Here is a 23029-nt window from a genome sequence, read left to right as displayed (position 1 = left end):
TCTTGAAAGCTATTTAAGTGACCACATTTTTTATAATGCTTCCTGTATGCACTACTTAATGCACAGGATTTTTTTTTTATATATCGTTGTTTTATATTATTACAGCCATTTTGTGTGCAGGTAATTAAATATCTCCAGCCCATGGCTCAATATCAGACCTTGACAAACTCACAAGGTCTCCAGTAATAATAATATGTCCCATGCAGACCTGATAGTGACCACTGAACTGATAAAATGGCACAAACAAATGAGCAACAGCACTATGTGTATTGTGTTGTTTTATACCAAGTGACAATATCACACACACAGTGGTCATGTGACAGCTACATGCTACGCACATTGTCTGCTAATTTCTTTATTACTGTCTCACGGTCATAAATGCTTAAAAAATAATCACTTGTGTTTTCTTTGCACACACAGGGTTGCGCCAGGGTGAAGATACAACAGAAAGTTCTGTGGTTGTCTTCAAAATAACCGAAATCTCAGTTCCACACCAGCCATTTTCTCTTCATCTATCCTTCATAGAACACACCCAGTTAATGGCCATCAGTGGCTTTGGCATCCTACTGATAGCAATATTTGTAGTGTGTGCACTTTATAAGCGCATTAGTGAATGCATAAAGAAAAAACCCACTGATGTAGAAAATCCCGTAGAGAGTGACAAAGGCTCCAAAAACGTAAAGGGTGAAAGAAAAAGAAAAAGAAAGATCCGTAAGAAAAAGAGAAAGAAGGAAAAAGAGATATGCAGAGGGGAGGAAAGTGTATCAGAGACAGGCTCAGAAAAGATGTCAGGGTCTGAAAAACAAATAAAAGAGAAAGTGGATAAAGCTGTACAGAAGGTGGAGACAGAAGATAAAGCTGTACAGACAGAAGATACAGAGGAGTGAGATCCAGAGGAAAGGACAAGATGGTGGAAACGCCTCACATTTCTCTGGGATGCAGATAATAACGTTATAAATAAAGTAATACGGATCAGATATAATGTTGTCTATTGTAATGAATTATTCCAATAAAAATAGTTACTGATATCTCAAAAAAACTAAAAACTTCCAGGCCGCATCTAGGAAGGAGCATTCTTGGGACTCTTCTATGTTGCCCCTGTTGGGCAAGTTGTTCCTTTTGCTGTAAGTTACAACAGTGACTCCTGTGTCTTCTAGAAGTGTGGCTGCCAAAATAAACAGCAAAACTTCCATGATTATACTTCAAGCAGAAAACAGAAATAAATAAATTAGTTTGTCTGTGTACCTTTATTCACCTCCTTTGTTATCAGAAACTGTGTTTCAGTGTTTACTAATCCTCTACTGTTTCCTAGGTTTATACTCAAAAACAAAATGGAATAGGGGGCGCCCTTGAGATCACACAATGTTACAGAATAAGTAAAATTATACTATAGTAAATCTGAGATAGATTAATTATATAAATATATGTCAGCACACAATGACAGTAGGATTTTCTTATAATACTAGTAGGAGTTACCATATATTAATTCACTTATAAGAGTTCCTAGAACTGATGTTAACCAAATTGTCTGATATTTGAATAAAACTAAATATTCAGATATAACCCAATAATGATAGATATTATTAAAGGTACAAAAATTAATAAACAGTCCTTTTGTAGATAAATCTTGAGGATTAAATACAGAGGCAGCAATCTGTGATGGTCCTGGATTAAATACAGAGGCAGCAATCTGTGATGGTCCTGGCCGGGATCCAGATACAGCAATCTAGAACAAACAGAAACAGATGCGCCACATGGCCCAATATTGTAGGTTCCAGATGATAATATATATGATAAATAAATGCACTCACATATATTAAAGCACCTCAGATGGTGCTAATGACACAGTCTGGGATCTATAACAGTCACCCAGCAGACCGACCTCCTGGGATAGTACAGAATCTGTATAGAGAAATATAAAAACACAAAGGAGAAACGCGTCGCAATTATTTTAACTTTTTATTAAAGTTATTTTAACTTTTTTCAAAACACTTGCTGCCTGAGTTTTGGCTATTTTTGAGGACCTTATTGGCCTATAGAAAAGTCAGGAGGACTGCTGTATCCTGTATGCCTTGGTATTAAGTCTGTTGGGTGACTGAATTGATCCCAGCTTGCCTCTTTAGCATCACTGGAGATGCTACACCAAATGTGAGTTTAAACTTCTTATCTTTTTGGTTGCTTACAACTCAATCCAAACAATACTAGGCCATATAGGCTCTTTGTATTTTTATATTTCTCTATACAGATTCTGTACTAGCCCAGGAGGTCGGTCTGCTGGGTGACTGTTATAGATCCCAGACTGTGTCATTAGCACCATCTGAGGTGCTTTAATATATGTGAGTGCATTTATTTATCATATATATTATCATCTGGAACCTACACTATTGGGCCATGTGGCGCATCTGTTTCTGTTTGTTGTTTCCTATGTTGTTCCACTTGTGAGGCCAGAATTGCTGAATGAGCAATTGCCACCCGGGCATCGTTGTAGACATAAATATAAGACAAAAAAGTGTGATAAATATGAGATGTTGATTGGATTTGGCCCAATGTGGATGGAAAAAAACTTAAATTGATCAAAATACAGTACAGAGTATTAAAGTTTCCATTATTTTAATAGGGTAGACAATATCTTAAATTACATATGTCAAGTTTGCATGTATTTATAACACCCAAAATGCATATTGGAGCTTTGATAAATGGGGCCATACTGTTTCCAGTGAGTAATTTAGTCATACCCATACAAACTGGATTACTATGCATGGGTTATCAATAGGGTTGCACCGATACCGATACTAGTATCAGTATCGGTGCTGATACCAAGTATTTGCATGAGAACTTGTACTCGTGCAAATGCACCAATACTTAAACCGATACCTCCAATTCCTACCCATATGCCACCTTGTGGCGTTTTTCAAACTGTATGTTCTCATTTCATTTTAAGCTGGAATGGAGACTTAACTAAAAATTGTTCACTTCTGTTCTGCCAATACAAATTGCTGTTATTTGTATTATTTTACGTCAGAGCAGTGCTTTAAAAGCTGCTACTTTACAGCTGGAAGCCTCTCATCTTGCACAATTATGCTCAAAATATACTGTACTCTGAGGAACACCCTTAGCCAGGGCTGGACTGGGAATAAAAAGCAGCCCTGGAAAAATATGAAGACCAGCCCTATTTTCTGTTGAGTCAGTAGAATACAAATGCCCCATTTTTCTCAAAGGGGATTACTGGGATACTCCTTCCTCAATATTATTTTCAGAATTAAATTATACGACTTTGTATTATGTACAAGTGTCAGATTTATCAGTTATATAGGCACCCTACAACCCAATTGCATCCAGTAATCACCCCTTTAAATTGTAGCTTTCCAGTCCCAGCTGCTGCAGCTGTTTTTTATTGTTGTTATTATTAATATATGTTATTGTAATAATTTTATTTATAAACATATTCTATGAACTTTGTGACAACAAGCACATAAAACTGTTTTATTATTTCAAAATGTCTTTTGAGATACAGTTCATAATTATAAAGAAGCGATCTTAAAGGGACAGTATACACTCATTTTCATATAACTGCATGTAATAAACACTATTATAGAGGTGGAGCCAACTGTGGATCAGAGAAGACGCATTTACACAGAGCTCTGCAAAAAATATATAGAAAAGCATTATCTAAGACCTTCAAAATACTACAAAGTAAAGTAAAAAGTCTTGATATATTATCAGGACTACATCAAGATACTCCGGTGCCAACTATCTAAGATATAAAGTGTATTGGGAGTGACTGGCACAGAAACGCCTGCTAGGGCACCAGGAAGAACCGCGGCTGCGGCCTGCTATGGAAGAGAGAGCTTTGAGGAACAGCTACTGAGGCCTCGGGCACAGTATTCCTAAGCAGCACCCAATGCATCTCTGTGCACGGGGGAAACAATAAGTGGAGTTCCAAAAGTGGTTACATAGGGTCTGCCGTGGCCTGTACTAAACATGGAGGAACCCCACGCGACTCTACTAACCCTTTTCCAGGACTATGATAAGTGGCTGATGGGTAGACTAGATCGTCTTTTAATAGCTATTTATCCCCAGTATGTAGAGATGATGGAAGCTAAACCATGTGGGATTCAGCCTGCAGATGGAACCACGAATCAGGACCTTATGCAGACCCACACTGAGGCCTGCTTAGTACCAACCGCTGTAGTGCCCGGCTGGGCAGAGACCATGCCGGGATTTGAAAGACGCCGATGTCCATCACCTGACTCCGCCATGGAGGATGAAGCCGATCCCTACGAGAGGGGGTTGTTAGGTCCAGGACGCAAAGAGCCGAAACCTTCAATGCTCGATACCGCGGAAACACCTGTGAGATTTGGAGTCAGGGTCACAGATGCTGCTGTGAGTTCGGCTGGAACTAAGAAGCGGCTATCGGGTTTGGGAACCCTTCTGGCTCAGGCTGCTATGATCTGGAACGCTGTTTTCTGCTAGTAAGGGTTTAATAACGGAGACCTCTACGTTGCATACACTGGGTCAGTTTGAACACACCAGATTGCTGGATTTTGGAAGCTGTAATGCATGCGACTCGTGTTGGTTGCTTTCCCAGGGCTGGACTCTCTCTATGTCACCAGACTTATCACAGTGTACCTTTGCAGTCTGTGGAGTGGAGTAATCACAATTCCCATTAACTGTGTAGCTGACAGTAGCTCTTTCAATCCCCCCTAATCCCGCAGGAACCTATGTCTGCTATGTCGCTTTGAGACTGATTGTGGCCCAGCCATTACTGCAAAAAGATTACTAGGAACTATTCACTCATTAGATATAGATTACTTCTCTAGCACAATTATTGGGGCTTGCATTCCTTTTGAAATACTTAGCACAGTCTTGTATAACTAGTTTCTTCATGGTAGAATGTTTGTTTCAGTTTATTCTCACTTTCAGGATGGGGTTACGAGGCACCGATATTCGCCCAGCAAGGAGAGTTTTTATGGGTTTTACACTACTTTGATATGAACTTTTCTGAAGAAGGGACTATGACTATGTATATAATTTCTTTAACATGTTAAAGTGTCTATTACTCTGTTCTACATTCTCAGTATATTGCAGGGCCCAGGATAGCCTACAGTAAGATTGTAATATTTTTCATTCCTAAGCAATACCGTATAAGCTCCTAATTGTATTTTTTAATACTGTATATGGCATAGCTGTCTGTGTGTCCTTTACTTTTCCTTCTCTTATGGGAAGCTACCTGTGGCTGTATGAATGGGCTATTTCTCTCTCATGTGGAATGATGTATGAATGCATTTTTGCCGGCTAAATGTGCGAGCTAAGTTGAGTATTCTTGGCTTCAGTGTTTGACCTCTCCCATGCTTGATACTGACAATTTAGGAGTGTATAATAATCCATCTATATGCTGTGTGTGAATTAATCCGGTTAATTATATTGTATTAATGGATGGATAATAAGCCCAGCATACTTGGAGTCTCTATTGTGTTCATTTTGAGAATTTCTAACTTCTCGACTCCCCCCCCCCCCTATTTTTGTGTGGTACGGGATAGTTAGCTTATCCTCCATACTCTCATATGGCAGAGTTAAGTAGTCTCTGCCCTGTTCGTAGAGCCTTTGTTTTCGTTTGTCTCGGTGTAAGTGTAAAAAAGACTCTCCGGATCTTACTACTGAAAGGTTCAGCATGACCGTTCTACTGTGTTTCATTATCTGCAGTTTGTCCATCTCGTCAGACCTGATAGAACTGTTTGCTTACATATATTGTTAATGCATGTGCTTTGATTTGTGATATGGTGATTGAGGTTCAAGGATTGTAAATGCGGTCAATAGACTTGTTTTCTCAGGTACTTCTGGGAGCTAGATCCTGTTGATAGGCCTAGTTGGTTTAGATAGCTAGGCGGTAACTGGTTAGATATGGATGTCATAGAAGGCACCTCCACTTCTTAACTGTAAGTTTTTTCGCCGGATCCATCTAGAGTATAGCCTCAGATTAAACTAATAACTACTAGCTGTAGTATATTCTATAGTGACTAGCATCTAGGTAGATATAATTATTTAATTGCCCCAGGGGACCTCTGAGTCATGTATTGCTGATTACCTCCTATAACACACTAGCTTATCAATCCTTTGGACCTGTGACCTCTATTTTTAGTTTGTCTGATCCTGTGTTAAGCATAACTATCTAAACAGCCTTATTCCTATACATATTGAGACTCAGAGTTTTTGGTTGCAAATCTTGCATTTTAAATCTTGCATTTTCCTTCTCACTGACACAGTGGTGACTATTTTTTATAGCTCATGTTGGTATGCTGATTGTTATTACCTCTTACAATGTATGTTATGTTCACCTAAAAATGTATAACATTTATACGCTGCTCAATTAAGAGTAGATTAGGTATACAACCCTTCTAATTTATACTCAAGGATGAGGACTCTCTGGAGTCTCATGACATGTCTTCAGATAAGCCCCAGCTACCAGATCCCATGAGTGGATCTCTATTATATAGAAGACACTAGCGACCTTAATCATTAAAATAGAGGCATTGATGAAGGGTAATATTGTACTTTAATTAATACTTTGTCTGTTATAGTGTTGTTTGTGACTGTAGACCTTCATTGTTGCTCTTGGGATGTTACCCTCCATTCTGTGACTGTTGTACCTGTTTTGTTTTTGCCTCAATTAAAATATTAAAAAAATAAATAAATAAACACTACTATAAAGAATAAAATGCACAGATTCTGATATAAAAATCTAGTATAAAACTGTTTAAAAACTTACTTAGAAGCTCTTAGTTTAGCTCGGTTGAAAAGGTAGCTGGAAAGCCCACTGCAAGTGGGAAATAAGACCCCCCCCCCTTCTTTTGCATATGAAAAGACCCTTGAGAAGGTAGCTGACGGTATTCACATAAAACTTAAAACAACTTTATGGGCTATATAAATAGATCATCTACAAAACATTTATGCAAAGAAAAAATGAGTGTATAATGTCCCTTGAAATCATTTATTCTGTATTGTGCTTGGTAAACTGTCATGACATTAAAAAAGTATCGGTAATTGGTATCGGGGAGTATTTGAAAAAAAGTATCAGTACTTGTACTCGGTCGTAAAAAAATGGTATCGGTGCAACCCTAATTATAACTATTGTGTTATAAATAACGTTTATTTATTAAAAGGGTATTAGTTAACTAGGGTATCTATTCAACTGGTAGCGAGCTCTTATTTTGTGAACATAAATAAGTTTCAGCAAATTTTACCATTTGAAGCTCTAGAGATTTAAAAAAAAAAAACTGGTAGCAGGCAAAATGTCTACTCTCACTGCATCTAAGCCAAGATGTAATCATGTGTTTGTTTATAGCTATAAAGGCTATAAACATTAGAGATAACTGGAGAGGTTTAGAAACAAAAAGAAAAAAGACCAATGGCACTACTAGGTATTAGGGCGGACTATTGCCTGATAAAAGGATACTCCAGTAAAATTCCTGTGAGTTCCTAGGGTGGTGCTGTGTATAGAGCGAATACTTAGTAGAAACAGTAGTTGGGTAGATGAACTATCCAACAAAAAGTATACACTTAATAGCACTCCAAAGTCCTAATAATAATAAAGCACTCTTAAAGACATCACCTCAACATAAGTTTATAAGGGGGTAAGATAGAATAAAAATAAAATATAACTTTTATTAATAATATTAAAAACAACCAAAACATACAAGATACATACAATTAAAACTACGAAATGGAGGATGGTCAGCGTGTGTGTAAAAGTGAATGCTAGTATGGCCCTAATAGTATAGGAACTAGACCAATTACTCTTTATGACATCAAATGATGAATATATTCAAAATGAGTACATAATATGTCCGAAGTAATAATAATTAGTTCCTCTTCTGAATATAAAGAGCTACTGTGTATGAACAAGTATATCAAACTGCTAGTAGTACGTTACGTGCCAAGATAAAGTAGGCACCAGTCTAAGTATTAAATCCCAGATGAATTTACTATATACTTGGGACAAATTAACATCACACGTTGTATCATTCATGGATTAAAGTAAACTTTATTGAGTGGGCGGTTATGTCCAAGTAATAGAAACACATATATAAATGCTAACGTGGCTGATAATATGCAGTGAGCCTATGACTAAAGGGATTGTGTACTAGTACAAAAGATGGATGGAGTAGTCAGTAATGAGGCTAAGTTACATGCGGTTATAGCTGCTGTGTTGAGCTGTGCAAATAGATTGCAAACTTAAGCTGTAGACCTTAGGTTATAAAATATACCAAACCTGAATTAGCTAGATGCTGTCTAAATTTAATAAACCAACGTGATAGGTCACTCACAAATGTAAGTCTTAGAGATCAGGTGTAACAAAAAATGAAAAACAGCATAAGCAACTTAACATGAGCGAATCCTAATACCAGCACTTAATGTTACTTTAATAGTGCTCAGAGATAGAGGTGTTAATCCTGTTGAGTAACTAAAGGGTTAAGAAAGCACCTTCTAATTAGAATCAGTGTTACAGCAGGCTATGCCGCTTTATGAAAAGTATATTGGTGTATATACAGCTACACACTAGTGAATGTTAATTATAAAGTAATCACAGTAAACCCTGCAAGACTTGCTACAATTAATTTAAGTGAGTACTTGAGGTAATCTTATCAAATATCTTACATTGAAATATTGTCTATATCATTGTTGCTGGACTATAGCGGGTTTGCCTTGTGAATCAGTGGTATACCAAAATAGTAGTATAACTGAATATGTGCAGCTTAGTGCTTGTCAGCATTAGTATAAAACACCTTGAAATTAGCTTAAGCTAATAAATGCAGGAAAGCATAAATATCACAAATTCCCAACATGATTATTAGGTTTGTATATTAAATGTATTTTTGTTAATTTTATTTGGTTATCTATTTTGTAGTAACACAATCCCAGCTACAGCGATGTTAATATCCCTGTAGCTAAGTAAAAGTGTGATTTACAAATGGTTACACAGTGTATCTGTGTTACTGCAGCTCCACGTTTATCTGCTGGATAATTAACATTTAGGTAAATAAGCTCAGCTGTTCACTACCGCTGAAATGTGGCTTAACGGACAGTGCTAGTCAGTTTTTATATATTCAGTTAAATGTAACATGTGTCAGGAGCAATGTAATGACACAGATAAAGGGCTAAAAGGTTAACAGTCATGAGTTCACAGAGAAAACCGGCATTATTGTGGTTAAATATATTCTGAGTATTTATACTTTGTATGATTTGTAAGCGGATTTTACCACAACCGGATAGCTCAAAAACAATGACTGAGTCAATTAATTAGCCCATACAGATTGTTACACACTATTGCCCCAAAACAGTTAAGAGGGACCATATAATCTAAGGTCACGCTGATCGTGCCTCCAGAACGCTGCCTAAAACACAGGAGTTCACTGGACTCCTCACCAATTCCCTGACATGTTTCGCCGCTTGTCGGCTTTAACGAAGGGTGAACGCGCGGCGCGCAATGGTGAGTTTAATACCCTACGTTACACTGTGTCCCTCCTCCAATGTGACGTGGTCTAGTGGGTGTGTTCCATGACGTGAGTGAAACGTCAGTGGAAGCTACAGATTCGACATCACTGTCACTGCATATAAGGTACTGCAAAGACGTTACAGTTGCGAGATTATTATTGAATAGTGAAGTTGTCAATTAATAACTAAATTCCTAAACAAACACTATGGTAATATGAACTGTAAGCCACTACACAAAAATAAAAATAAATAATTAATAATGTGAAAACTAATAACGGTGACTATTATGTGAATGTATTTTAATTGAAATAAGTGTATTATAATGAAAAATAATGCTGTAAGAATGGAAATAATAAACGTACTGAATTTTGTGCTATTATGGGTGATGTGCTCAAGAGTGCTAGATGTGAAAACTTCTGCAAAGTGCTAACGTGGGTGAAAAGGGGAAGAATTTATAAATACATAAGTACAAATAATATTTAAATAATCAAGATGAAGTGAATACGCATTGATGAAGTGTACATTTAGTGTTCAAAAATATGAGTTAATTTAAAAGTGTGGTGATAAAATAATGAATTAAAAAACAATTAATTTGTAATAAAATTGAATTTAACGTTTTTTAAATACACTTAATAAAGTGAAATGGAGTGACAACTAGATAATGGTAACTTGCGATGTCAATTCCCTTTACACCAACATAAATCACTCTCTAGGAATAAAAGCAATATCACACTTTTTAGATCAGGACCAAACACTATCCATTGAACAGACTAAGTTCATTATTGAGAGTATTGAATTTTTCTTAAATAATAGTTTTCTTTTCAACAATGAAATGTATCTACAAATTAAGGGTACAGCCATGGGCACAAGGTTCGCTCCCAGTTACGCTAACCTCTTCATGGGATACTTTGAGGAATTATTTTTGAAAGATAATCCTTGGGGGTGATCCTATACAAACGTTATATAACTGACGTGTTTATGATTTGGAAGGGAGACAAACTGTTAGAGATGTTTTTAGAGGATCTTAATAATAATGATTTAGGTCTATCATTCACCCATGATTATAGTAATCAACTTATTCAATTCCTAGATATAGAAGTGGAAATAAAAGAACAAAATATTACAAGAAAAACTTTCTTTAAAATAATAGACTCCAACAATTACACTTTAACAGCTGCCATCTCAATAGATGGAAATCAAACATTCAAAAAAGTCAGTTTCTAAGTATTAGAAAGAATTGCTCAGATTTAACAACATATGAAGATATCAGAAAATTTAATTGAACGTTTTAGGGATAAAGGGTATAACATGAATATTGTTCTTAAAACAAAAAATATGGTTAAGGACACTAATAGAGATTAATTATTCAAAGGTAATAATACCAATAAAAAGATCAACAGATTTGAAAAGAATAACAGATGTACATTTTATCACAGGATATAGTACACAAAATCAAAAAAATCCTTAGAAAACATTGGCACTACAATAAGAAAGACCCGCTTCTAGGAGAAAGAGTTAAAAATACACCAGATATTTTCAAAAAAAGCAAAACATTTGAAAAACTACTTAGCCCCCAGCCAATTCACAAATAAAGACAAGGTTGAAGGAGACCTTAATGGTGAGAAAATCAAAGGCTTTTTCCCCTGCGATACATGTAAATCATGCAAATTTAGTAGTAAAACGAAGGTCGTATTCTCAACAGATAAAAAGAAAAGTTTTAAGCTAAACAAAATAGTAAGATGTACAGATCATAATGTAATATATATGATACAGTGTTCTTGTAAACTAATTTACATAGGTTAAAAGAGAGGATAAGAGATTATATATGGCACATTGAAAACCAAAAAACAAATACTGTTCTTTATCAACATATGAACAATTTCAAATATTAGGGAATACAAAAAATCTATATGAACAAAAGAGGGGGAAATATTGAAAAATGTCTATTGAGGAGAGAAGCAGAAATTATATACAATTTCATTACACTATATCCCTATGGCCTAAATATGGAATTTGATTTTCTAAATAAATTAAATTCCATTGTTCTGCAAATTATACTCAGTATAATTATTTTTCACTTTGTGAATACTCCAATTGAATCAAGGATAAACTGATATACACATTTTTAAGGACACAAAGTAAACAAACATTGGCTTGTTAATGTTTATATGAGAGTGAAAAAATCATATAGATACAAGAATGATCTTATAAAATCACATATAAACATTTGCCAGTTGTTTTTCCTCTAATTAGCATTACTTAATCGCACATTTTAAAACTCTGAATTAATTTTGGATCAATTCAAATCATATGTCCTGCTTATGTTGAACCATTTGTACTGTATATATATATATTTTTCTGTATATTTTTTCTATATATTTTTTCTTGTTTCTGCCAATTTTTTTTCTGTATTTTTTTCTGTATATAAAAATGACAAGGAAATCACCACAAGGGGTTAAGGAGAAATCCTCAATTAAGACAACACACCTGTAAGAAAAAGGCTTTATCAAAGGTGCAAGGAGCTTAAAACGACATTGGCTTAAACATGTCAATCACAAACAGGCTATTTATAGAGAGCCTTTGGAAACAGTGATCATCTTGATAAAGGCTAGTGACACAGCCGAAACGCGTAGACCCTGTTTGATCACATCAAAGGCTAATGATACAATGGGCAGAACGGATGTACAGACCATTTTGTGTTATATAACGAGTAGTCTGACTAATACATGTAAACGTTGAGGCGCTCACAAAGTATCGAATATTGCCTAACATTTACAGTTGCAACTATTTCATCCATTGAGGAATTTCATTTCCAGCAATGATTACTTTAATTTGTCTCCACTGGAGTACTACCGGTCATTCCGGCTTTTTTAGAACACTAATAAGCGGAATGCTCTGGACTTTAGGTGTCCCCATTAAGAGTGCATAGTTCATATGACCAAAGAAAAATCCAAAGGAGGTTATTCACCAGAATTCTTCCACAGCTAGCCAACACAATTGCGGCTGGATAAAGTACCTCTATACTAGCCATACACAGGCTTTTTTCTACCTAGACTTTCTTATACATATCAGCATATCGTTTCCTAGAAAGAACTTTTATAATGGATATTTCACTTCTGTATTTATCATTGATTTTTATTGAATTGTATGAACTACATTTTTACCTTATTGTATGAACCATACTTTATGTATTTAGATGCCGGCATCCTGCATTTGTTTTATACTATCATACAGTTTTTAGGAAAAATTGTCCTTTAATAAATACCATTTATACCTTAGTATATCTATTAATCTGTGCACTCATCAGACGTACACTCATCAGACAGGTCTATCTTGAGTGCTTATTCCCGCACTCTATACTATATTGATTCACTTCACTTGTGGGGAGCAGTGTGTTTTTTGGGATTTGAGCTAAAGTCTGATTACTTAAAGAGAGCTCTCACATACCCTTTCTTTTTCGGGGTCCTCTTGTACAAGATATATATTTTTGATTAATAATTGATGAGGAAGTGTTTCACAGATATGCTTATGAAATGCCTGATAGACGTGTAAGCAGAATAGTTGTCCATTACCTTGGACAGGCCAAGAGAATCATCTGTGCCTCATGGAAATGTGAACAAATATCCCATGAGATCTCATGTAAATACAATGCCATTTGTGTTGTCAGAATCTCTGGAGCAAAAAGCCTTTGGTCCATGCAATGTTTACCAGCATAAAATAGTAACAGCTTCAACCATAAAACTAATGCTGCCTAAAGATTCACAATAAACAAAAAATAATTATGAAAAATAGAATCAATCGTGATTATTTATATGCTGTGTATGAGCCTCACTATGCATTAGAAGGGTATTTCTGTCAATACACTCTAGTCCTTGATGCTACTGTAAGTCTGAAATTGTTAGTATATGTGAGGAGGTTACAATTCTGAAGCCAAATTCACTTCTGTCTTATAACACAACTTTTCAGCTTGGAGACTTCTATGTGGCACCTTTAATTTTCTAATGTGCTTTCTTTAAGGAGAACTCAGGAATTAATTTGGCCATACTGATTGATCCAAGATAAGAGTATAGCAAATGTGCATGAGTTTTTTTTTGTTTTTTTTAAAATATAAGAAAACGATTTCACAGTGATAGTCAAAGACAGAGAAGCAGCCACTGCACAAGCTATGCCTGCCTGCACACATGTGCTTTGCTGGAACCATATTATAAAAGATGTAGAATTCTGGGTCTTAGCACATAGAGGAGAGAAGGATGATTGGCAAGTATACATAAATAATATTCTACAGCTTCTGGATTGTGAAAGTAGAGTTCCTGAAATTGCTGCAGAAATTAAAAAGATAAACGAGTGATGGCTTCCTCAATTATTTTTAACAGAAGCGGAGAAATATTGTTAAAATGTGCCAAAGTATGATTGCTGTTCTCATGAGACTATGTAGTGATAAGAAAATGAGCATGGATTAAATGGTTTTGGCTTTTTATTTCCTTCAAACATATTACCTAAAATAAAGTTTATGGGGATTGTGTGGCATTGGAAATTACCACCTGTTAGCAGAACAAAACACCAGAAAATTAAATCCTGATACTACACAGTTTTCAGTACACTGTCTTCCTGTAGATGACATTGTGCATTTCCTAAAGCAGGGAAACATAAACACATACCATGTGCCAAAACATCAAGGAAAAGACCGTATATCAAAGACTATGGAAGGTCTAGTAGATCTAATAGGAAAGCAAAATCAAATACTATTAAAAGCATAGTCTGGCTGTTTGCTCATTAGAGTTTTACGTGAAAAGGAATATGTGGTGAAATTATTTCCAAAAGAAACACTTTATTGGAACAGTTCCAGGACATGCTACCATATTATGGCAACATAGATCTCTGTAGGGAAAAGACTATATCAGTCAAAGCAGGGGTATTCTTTGAAAAAACTGAGGATAAGTAGACAAGAAGGAAAATCTGGAAGAAAATTTTGATTTCCTTCAGATGAATGATTTTATTACAATTGAAACAGGAGACAAATAAAAATAAAGCTGCTTGCAATGAAAGGCAATTATCATCTTTTACTTTTTAAGCAAAAAGTACCTCTCCAAAATCTATTCAAGCAAAGCTGAAGGAGAATAACTTGTTCCACAGGAATCTATGGCAGGCTATCCGCGCATGAGAAATGCAAGCCATACAAAAGGTCTACATCAATGCAAATCACTCTTGATCAAAAGTTGTCTAGTTGACACTGGCATCAAGGGATTCCTAATTACTAGAAAAAGACAAGAGAAGATTGAAAAACTGATGGTGTGTGTGTCTTCATCCCATTCATTTTGCTGTCCATGGAATTACAAGGCTACTCAACAATTTTCACAAATATGGACTTTGTTGAGGACATATAAGCACTGTTATGATTGGATACATCGGGGACGATTTATCAAGGGCCGAATGGCCCCTGATGCCCCTGTTTCCGTGCGAGACTTCAGGCTCGCCGGAAACAGCAGTTACGAAGCAGCGGTCTTAAAGGGACAGTCTACACCAGAATTGTTATTGTTTAAAAAGATAGATAATCCCTTTATTACCCATTCCCTAGTTTTGCACAACCAACACAGTTATATAAATACATGTTTTACCTCTGTGATTACCTTGTATCTAAGCCTCTGCAAACTGCCCCTTTATTTCAGTTCTTTTGACAGACATCCAATTTAGCCAATCAGAGCTGGCTCACTGGAACTCCACATGCATGAACACAGTGTTATCTAAATGACACACATGAACTAACACCCTCTAGTGGTGAAAAATGGTCAAAATGCCCTGAGAGAAGATACCTTCAAGGGCTTAGAAATAAGCATATGAACCTCCTAGGTTTAGCTTTCAAATAAGAATATCAAAAGTACAAAGCAAAATCAGTGATAAAAAGTAAATTGGAAAATTTTTAAAATGACATTCGCTATCTGAATCGTGCAAGTCTATTTTGGACTAGACTGTCCCTTTAAGAACGGGCTGAGGTCTGCAATCCGCCAGAGCCGATTGGCCGCGAATCTGCAGGGGGCAGCATTGCATAAGCAGTTCACCAGAACTGCTTGTGCAATGTTAAATGGCAACAGCACATGCTGTTGGCATTTAGCGATGTCTGTCGAACATGTTACGCTATAGTGTATCATGTCAGACAAACAATGATAAATCGGACACAGTGTATTTATCAATTGTAAATTTACTAATAGTGTGTACTGTGCTTCTTGTATTGTGCTGTGTCTGCTGGGTTAGGTGTAATGTGCCTTTAAGGAGGCCTATCTAACTGCCTGCACTGCAGTAATCACTATACAGTATATATATCCTTAATATGCAGTTGGGGGCTGCATGTGTGTTCTGTTTGTATACTGGAGTATGCATTCTATTTTCTGAGTCTTTTTCTGTGCTGTGTTTTGAGTCTTTTTGGAACTTTTATGCTTTAATATTCTAGGTACTCAGACATTTTCCATTTAACAATTTATATTTGTATGTCTCTTGGATTGAGTATGTTTACTTAAAGGGACATAATACTCATATGCTAAATCACTTGAAACTGATGCAGTATAACTGTAAAAAGCTGACAGGAAAATATCACCTGAGCATCTCTATGTAAAAAAGGAAGATATTTTACCTCACAATTTCCTCAGCTCAGCAGAGTAAGTTCTGTGTAAAAAGTTATACTCAGCTGCTCCCAGCTGCAGGTAAAAAAAATAAAAAAAATGAAGAAATGAACAGCAGCCAATCAGCATCAGCAGTGCTGAGGTCATGAACTCTTACTGTGATCTCATGAGATTTGACTTAACTCTCATGAGATTTCATAGTAAGCTTCCTTTACCTGATTGGTGAAATAATATGAGAGTGCACGATGCTAGTCCCTTCAGATGTCCCAGGACAAACACACTAAAATGCTGCTTAGAAATCCTTTACAATGGGAGGTGGCTACTGAGGAACTTTTGAGGTAAAATATCTTTCTTTTTTACATAGAGATGTTCAGGTGATATTTTCTAATCAGCTTTTTACAGCTATGCTGCATCACTTTCAAGTGTTTAAACATTTGGGTATTATGGCCCTTTAAGATATTTCCCTACCCTGATAATTTGTATCACTTGTTTGACTATGTTTTGCTAGAAATATTCCCCTACACTGATAATTTGGTTTGTATTTTCACTCTTGACTTGACTGGGTTTTCCTTTCTATATTACTCTGAGTATTTGGATCAATATTGTATCTGTCTGAGTTGTTTTGACCCTCTATTTTGAATTGCATTTCTTTGGATTATGTGATTAACCTTAAAGGTAACTTGTTATGCATGCATGGTGTTTGAATACTGGTGCACGGCCCTCATAGCATGTGTGTGTATGCTGCTGAAAAACAGTAACTATTAAACACATTATAGGTCTAATTTACCTGAGTTTTTAAAATGGCCTGACATTAAATTGTGATAAAGTTTATTTTAATTTTAATATGTTATAGGCTGAATGTTTTGTCAGACCTGGCACTGCTGAGGGAGAGGGTGGAAGGGATGTTCTTTTCTCAGTGGAGGAGCACACTGACCTTGCGAATGAGATAGAGCAGTGCTACGACCAGCTCTATGACAGCTAGAACCTCACCCCAAGCTAAAAGTGACCGCTTGGAGAGAAAAGCAGAGTCTGTATCTTCTGTGGGTGTGAGTTGCCGCTCAGTGACCCTCTGTAAGAAGTGCTACTCGTACCTGAAGATCAAGGTCAAGTCGAAGATGGCTCGAGAGGTGGTTGACCGCTGGAAAACCGGGGGTGGGTGTTCATTGACTCCTATGGCCTATTCTGTATTAAATTTAAGGCATGTTTTTATTATATGTTGGATTTAAACATTTTAGTTACTATGACATGTGCATTATTGTTTCTAGTAATGTAATATTTTGTTTGCGGAACAGCATTATCACTGTTACTAACCAAAACATTTCAACCAGTATGCATTTTCTTTTGTTTACTCTAAATTCATGGTTAGTTTTTAAAGAGGTAGGAAAGTAAAAAAAACTTGCATGATGCAGATAGAAAACGGTCTTAGAATTATAACTGATGTTCATATATGTGCATCTATTGGTGAAAATAATAAAAATGATTGTTTAAATGTATGTAGAAATGTTAGCTAGCATTCTATTTACCTATATCTCACAGATGATGTAAAGAGACAAACTACTATAGAAGTTGGCACTTAGCTTTAAATACATTTAATATCCCTTTAGCACAAATATTAAATATGTGAACATGTCATTGAGTTATATGTACTAATTATTTTTTGTTTTTGTTTTGTTTCTTTGTACAGTGTCATTGAATGTGGGTGAAGTCCCCCCGGTATCTCAGACCACCTCTGGTACTGAGAGTGTAGCTGCTTCAGAGGCTGCACCAGCGGATCCATTTGATGATCTGCCTGTCCCATCTCCATCTGGTGGTGTGTCCTCTTCCCCTTTGTTGTTCCAGGCTCCTCAGGTTCAGGCTGAGGACACCGTTTCTGATTTGGAGGAGGTTGAGGCGGAACCTGAGGAAGAAAGACCCGAACAACCAGGGGATAAGGACAGCCAGCCACATCCTTATGGGGGACCATAAGTACTACGAGGATGTATCTGAGTTCTGCTTTAAACGCATTTAGCACAATGACCTTAACCATGAAAAGATGGAGTCCTTGAAAAAAAATCCTACGGGAAATCAGACAGGACACACAGTCAATGGGCGAGTAATTACCACTGCTCGCTCACAACTAATTCAGGGGCAGTCACCGCTGTTCACAGTGTCAACACTGCAATTTGGCAGTGGCTCCTCCGCCCCTTCCACCCTCTGAATCTAAGGCCTCAGAATATGAAACAGTGCAAGGTTAATCTCAAGTGGCAGAAGAGACTGAGAAAAGGGAAGCAACAGCCTCATGTAAAAGAAAGAGAAGGGACAATGGTCATAGAAGCTCAAGAAAGGGATCGGTTGAGAATATAGAGATATTATGGCAAGCCTTCAAGGCAGTAATTCGAGGAGAAATAATAGCCTATTTGGCTAAAGCGAAAAAAATAAACAATAGCCAGTGGTTACAACTCACGAATCAGATTGTTAATAAATTTCAAAGATACACACAGAATAATAACAGTGAGAACTGGAATCAATACCTAGAGGCTAAGAAACAGAGGGACGATTGGTGTATAGCTAAAGAAATACAAGCAGAAACGAGGCGCAATAGTAAATTTATGGTGTATGGTAATAAGTCAGGGAAGTTCCTGGCTAAAATGATTAGTTTTCAGAAATCAAGTAAAAACATAACGGCTATTAAAGTGAAAGGTAAAATCATCACCCAGCCATTGGATATTATTAAGGAATTTCAACAGCACTTCCAAAATTTGTACAGGGAGAGAAAAATTGAGCAAAGTAACAAGGAGCAGTTCTGGGGAAGTATTAGGCTCCCCCAAGTTAAGAAATGCTTGAAATGCTGAACACCCCAATAACTCAGGAAGAAATCAGTAAGACTATTAACAAATTAAAGCTTAATAAGGCTTCGGGACCTGATGATATTCCTGGGGAGTTATATAAGATCATTGGGGACAAAATAATCCATATTCTAAAGGATAAGTTTAACTCCTTTCTTATAGAGGGGATTAGCCCAACTAAATACTTTAATGAATCCAGGATTGTTCTGGTACCAAAACAGGGGAAGGATTTGAAATGTATTGAGTCTTATAGACCCATTTCCTTGTTGAATGTGGACTACAAGATATTAACACACATTCTAGCGAATAGACTGCAGATAGCCATGGGCCCACTTGTGCACCCAGACCAAACTGGATTCATGAAAGGTAGGACGTTGGTAAAAAATATTAGAAAATTAGAACTTGCAATAAATTACTGTGACATAGCTAAGAAAGAGGGATCATTTCTTGCTAAGGATGCTGCTATTATATCTATTGATACACAGAAGGCTTTTGATTCTCTGATCTGGGATCATATGTTTACTGCTATGGGAAACTTTGGGATTAAGGGTAATTTTGTGAATATTATCACATTATTATACAATACACCCCAGGCTGCTCTAGTTATTAACTCTATTCTCTCGGATAAATTCAATTTACAGCGAGGGACAAGGCAGGGATGTCCCATCTCACCCTTGCTATTTAATTTATCATTGGAACCCTTAGCTATTTATTTTAGAGAATATCTAGAAGGAATAGATATAGGACAATCTAGGATACAACAAGCAATCTACGCTGATGATGTGCTTATTTTTACACAAAATCTGGGAAATAATTTACCATTAATTGTTGATGCTTTGGACAGATATCAGACCTTTACAGGCTTTGGAATAAATAAGAGTAAATCGGAAATAATGTGGCTGATTAAAAATAAAGATTCTCCTTTAACCCCCTTTATGGAAGCAAAAGAATATATCTCATATTTGGGTTTGAAATTCTCATGCGACCCAGGGAAGTGGTATAGTCTAAACTTTCTCCCACTTATTATATCACTTAAAGAAGACATAGATAGATGGATGAACTTGCCCTTGTCCTTATCTGGTAGGATTCAGTTAATAAAAATGATCTCACTACCCAAATTTCTCTATGTATTTCAGGCTATGCCTCTTCTTTTAGCAAAGAGGGATAGCTTGATAATCAATAAACACATTAGGCAATTTATTTGGAAGAACAGCAGATCTAGGATAGCCATAAGGCGCATGTCAGCTGGGAGGAAGGGAATGGGAATGGCCGTCCCGGACTTCGAAGCTTACAATTTAGCAGCTAATATGAAGTATGTGGTAGACTGGTTCTTAGAGACAGATCACTTCTCGATATATAACATAGAGGAAGGGCTAGTCGCACCATTTTCTCTGAAAGCCTTGGTTCATATGTTGCCAACTGAAATTCCTAAATGGATCCAAAAATTAAAAATTATTGAACAACCAATACGGGCTTGGCGTAAGTTCTGTGCGAGAACGGGTTCCAACTTTAGGGTCTCTCCATACCTAACGATTAGAGGGAACCCAGAGTTTTCGGAGGGATATGATTCTTCAAGATTTGGGAAGTGGACTAATGCTGGGGTCAAATATATGATTCAAATAATTAATATATCGGAGAATAGAGTTAAGACTTTCAATGAGTGTAAACTAGAATTCGTTATTACCAACTCCCAATATTTCGCTTTTTTGCAACTTCGGCATTATGCTGAACAAATTCTGAAGACGCCAGGTTTGGAGTGGAATAATAAAGCCTTAAAACAAATTCTTTGCTTATTTAGTCTAGGGAAACTCTCAATCTCATCCATATATGGGGCTTTATTAGTTAATCAAGATACGAGTAATATTAGATATCTAACCTTAAGATGGAGGGAGTGTTTGGTTATTTCTATAGAGCCAGAGCTTCTGATTAGTTCGGTTAAAAGAGTAGCGAAGGCTTTGACAGGGGAATATTTTAGAGAACAACAAATTAAAATCTTATATCAGGTGTATATTACCCCGAAGTCTCTCTCGCCATGGGTAAAAGGAAGACATAGCTTGTGTTGTATCAGATGTAAATTAGTCCTAGCTGATATATACCATATGTTTTGGTTTTGCCCGGTGATTCAGAGGTTTTGGGGTAAAATTTAATTTTGGTTAACAAAACTTCTTCAACGACATACCCATATTACTTGCCAGAATGTTTTCTTTCTAACAACGTATGAGGAAATTGGGTGGAACCCTTTATTAATAAATACGGTTATTCTTATAGGTAGGAAAATAATCTTGAAAAACTGGCGATCTCACAAGGAACCCAAATTTGCAGAATTTAAGAAAGGTATACATTATCAGCTATTTCTAGAGCAGATTAAAACCCAGATGGATATGGAAATAAGCATAGAGGCCTTTTTTGCTAAATGGGAAATCTATATTAAGTCGCTGGATATAAACACTAGGAAGTTGGTTATTTCACCTTTTAGAGATTCAGTGTATATTTTAGAGTCTAATCTAAGGGGAGAGTGGATATGCCCCTAGGCCGACTGTTGGGGGGGGGGCAGGGAGAGAGATTTGTGATGTATTTTTTTTTTTTTGTCTTTTGTTTTAGTTGTTTCATTTTTTAGTGTTCTTTTGTATGGGATTTGTATGTTTGTGGTTTAAACTGCTAGAAATTCCAGTATTGTGCATAAGTCTTTTTTCAGCAACAAGTATGTAGCCACACGGGTTGAACTGGTAATTGTGTTAGAGTTTGAAGATTTGGCCCTGTGTGGCGCAAAGGATAAAGCGTCTGTGCTTTTTGCTTGGTTTTTGCTTTCTGTTTTGTAACATTGTACACTGCTGGTGTGAAAATAAAGAAATTAAAAAAAAAGAAGCTCAAGAAAGAAATGCTTTTGAAAAACCTCACAATCTACACACTTGTGTTCATCTATTTTTTTTTTCTTCAATCCAGTGCTTCATCATTGTGTTATAAAGTATTTTAGTTTAATGTTGAATTTTTCTACTACCTCCAGTATTATGGGTGTATATATTCTAAAGAACTAGCCTCTAAAGAGACTGCTGGCCCCTATCTCTCCACCTCAAAATCCTTTTAGATCACATATGCCTCCTATATGTTTATCACATACATAGGGGCCCCTGATGCCCCTGTTTCCTCGCGAGCCTTCAGAACCAGCAGTTATAAAGCAGCGGTCTTAAGACCGCTGGATCCTTAACTGGTCCGCTGCCTCTGATGCTGCGGACATCAATACACCCGATCCTATACGATCGGGTTGATTGACACCTCCTGCTAATGGCCAATTGGCCGCAAATCTGCAGGGGGCGGCATTGCACAAGCAGTGTTCACCAGAAACGGTGCAGTCTTCTTCAAATGTTTTCTGTTATTGAATAATTATTATTGCTTTTCTATCTGGGAGGATATTTAACAGGAGCAGGTGATTTTATTGTTATTTAAGCCTGATAAAACTGCATTTGTTCAAGACGAGAAACGTTGCTTTTAAATAATTTTGTACACTGAGCTCCTGTGTGAATTCATGCTGTTTTTTTTATCCTTTTGTGTACTTCCATTGTTCAGAATAAATGCCACTGTGACCAGAATTCAGTTAGCTGTTGTTTTTTAGAATTTGGAAGTTGCTAATCCTATTCTTGGAAACAACCACAAGATCAGAGAATCACTTTGATGCATCCAGAGACTCATTGTGCACTGTTGGACTTTGCCACTATTTGTTAATACTGTTTTTACATTTATTATTATTCAATTGCTTTTTATATTTTTTATGCTATCATTTATATCTGCACATATATTGAATGGTATTTTATATTATTCCCCCTTATTATAGGTTTGTATATCTATTTTTCTTCTATTTTGATCTCAAAGAAGTGTAGTGGAGATGGTTTGGAGTCAGGTGCCTTCTTTGGGAAGAGGTATTCTTAATAGTTTTATTTTATGCCGGTAGATTCCTTTTTCCAATTTATTGGTACACATAAGGGGAAATAACCTTTGTTTTATACCCCAGAAGGAGTTGGCATGCATTTGGCCAAGATTGTGTATTTGTTCCCAAAAATTAAAAAGTGTGTGGTCTTGTATCGCCACACAGTTGTAGTGGTG

The sequence above is a fragment of the Bombina bombina genome, chromosome 3, assembly GCF_027579735.1.
Source record: "Bombina bombina isolate aBomBom1 chromosome 3, aBomBom1.pri, whole genome shotgun sequence".
NCBI lineage: Eukaryota > Metazoa > Chordata > Amphibia > Anura > Bombinatoridae > Bombina > Bombina bombina.
The sequence above is the reverse complement of the archived record's forward strand: the minus strand, read 5'-3'. Positions refer to the sequence as shown.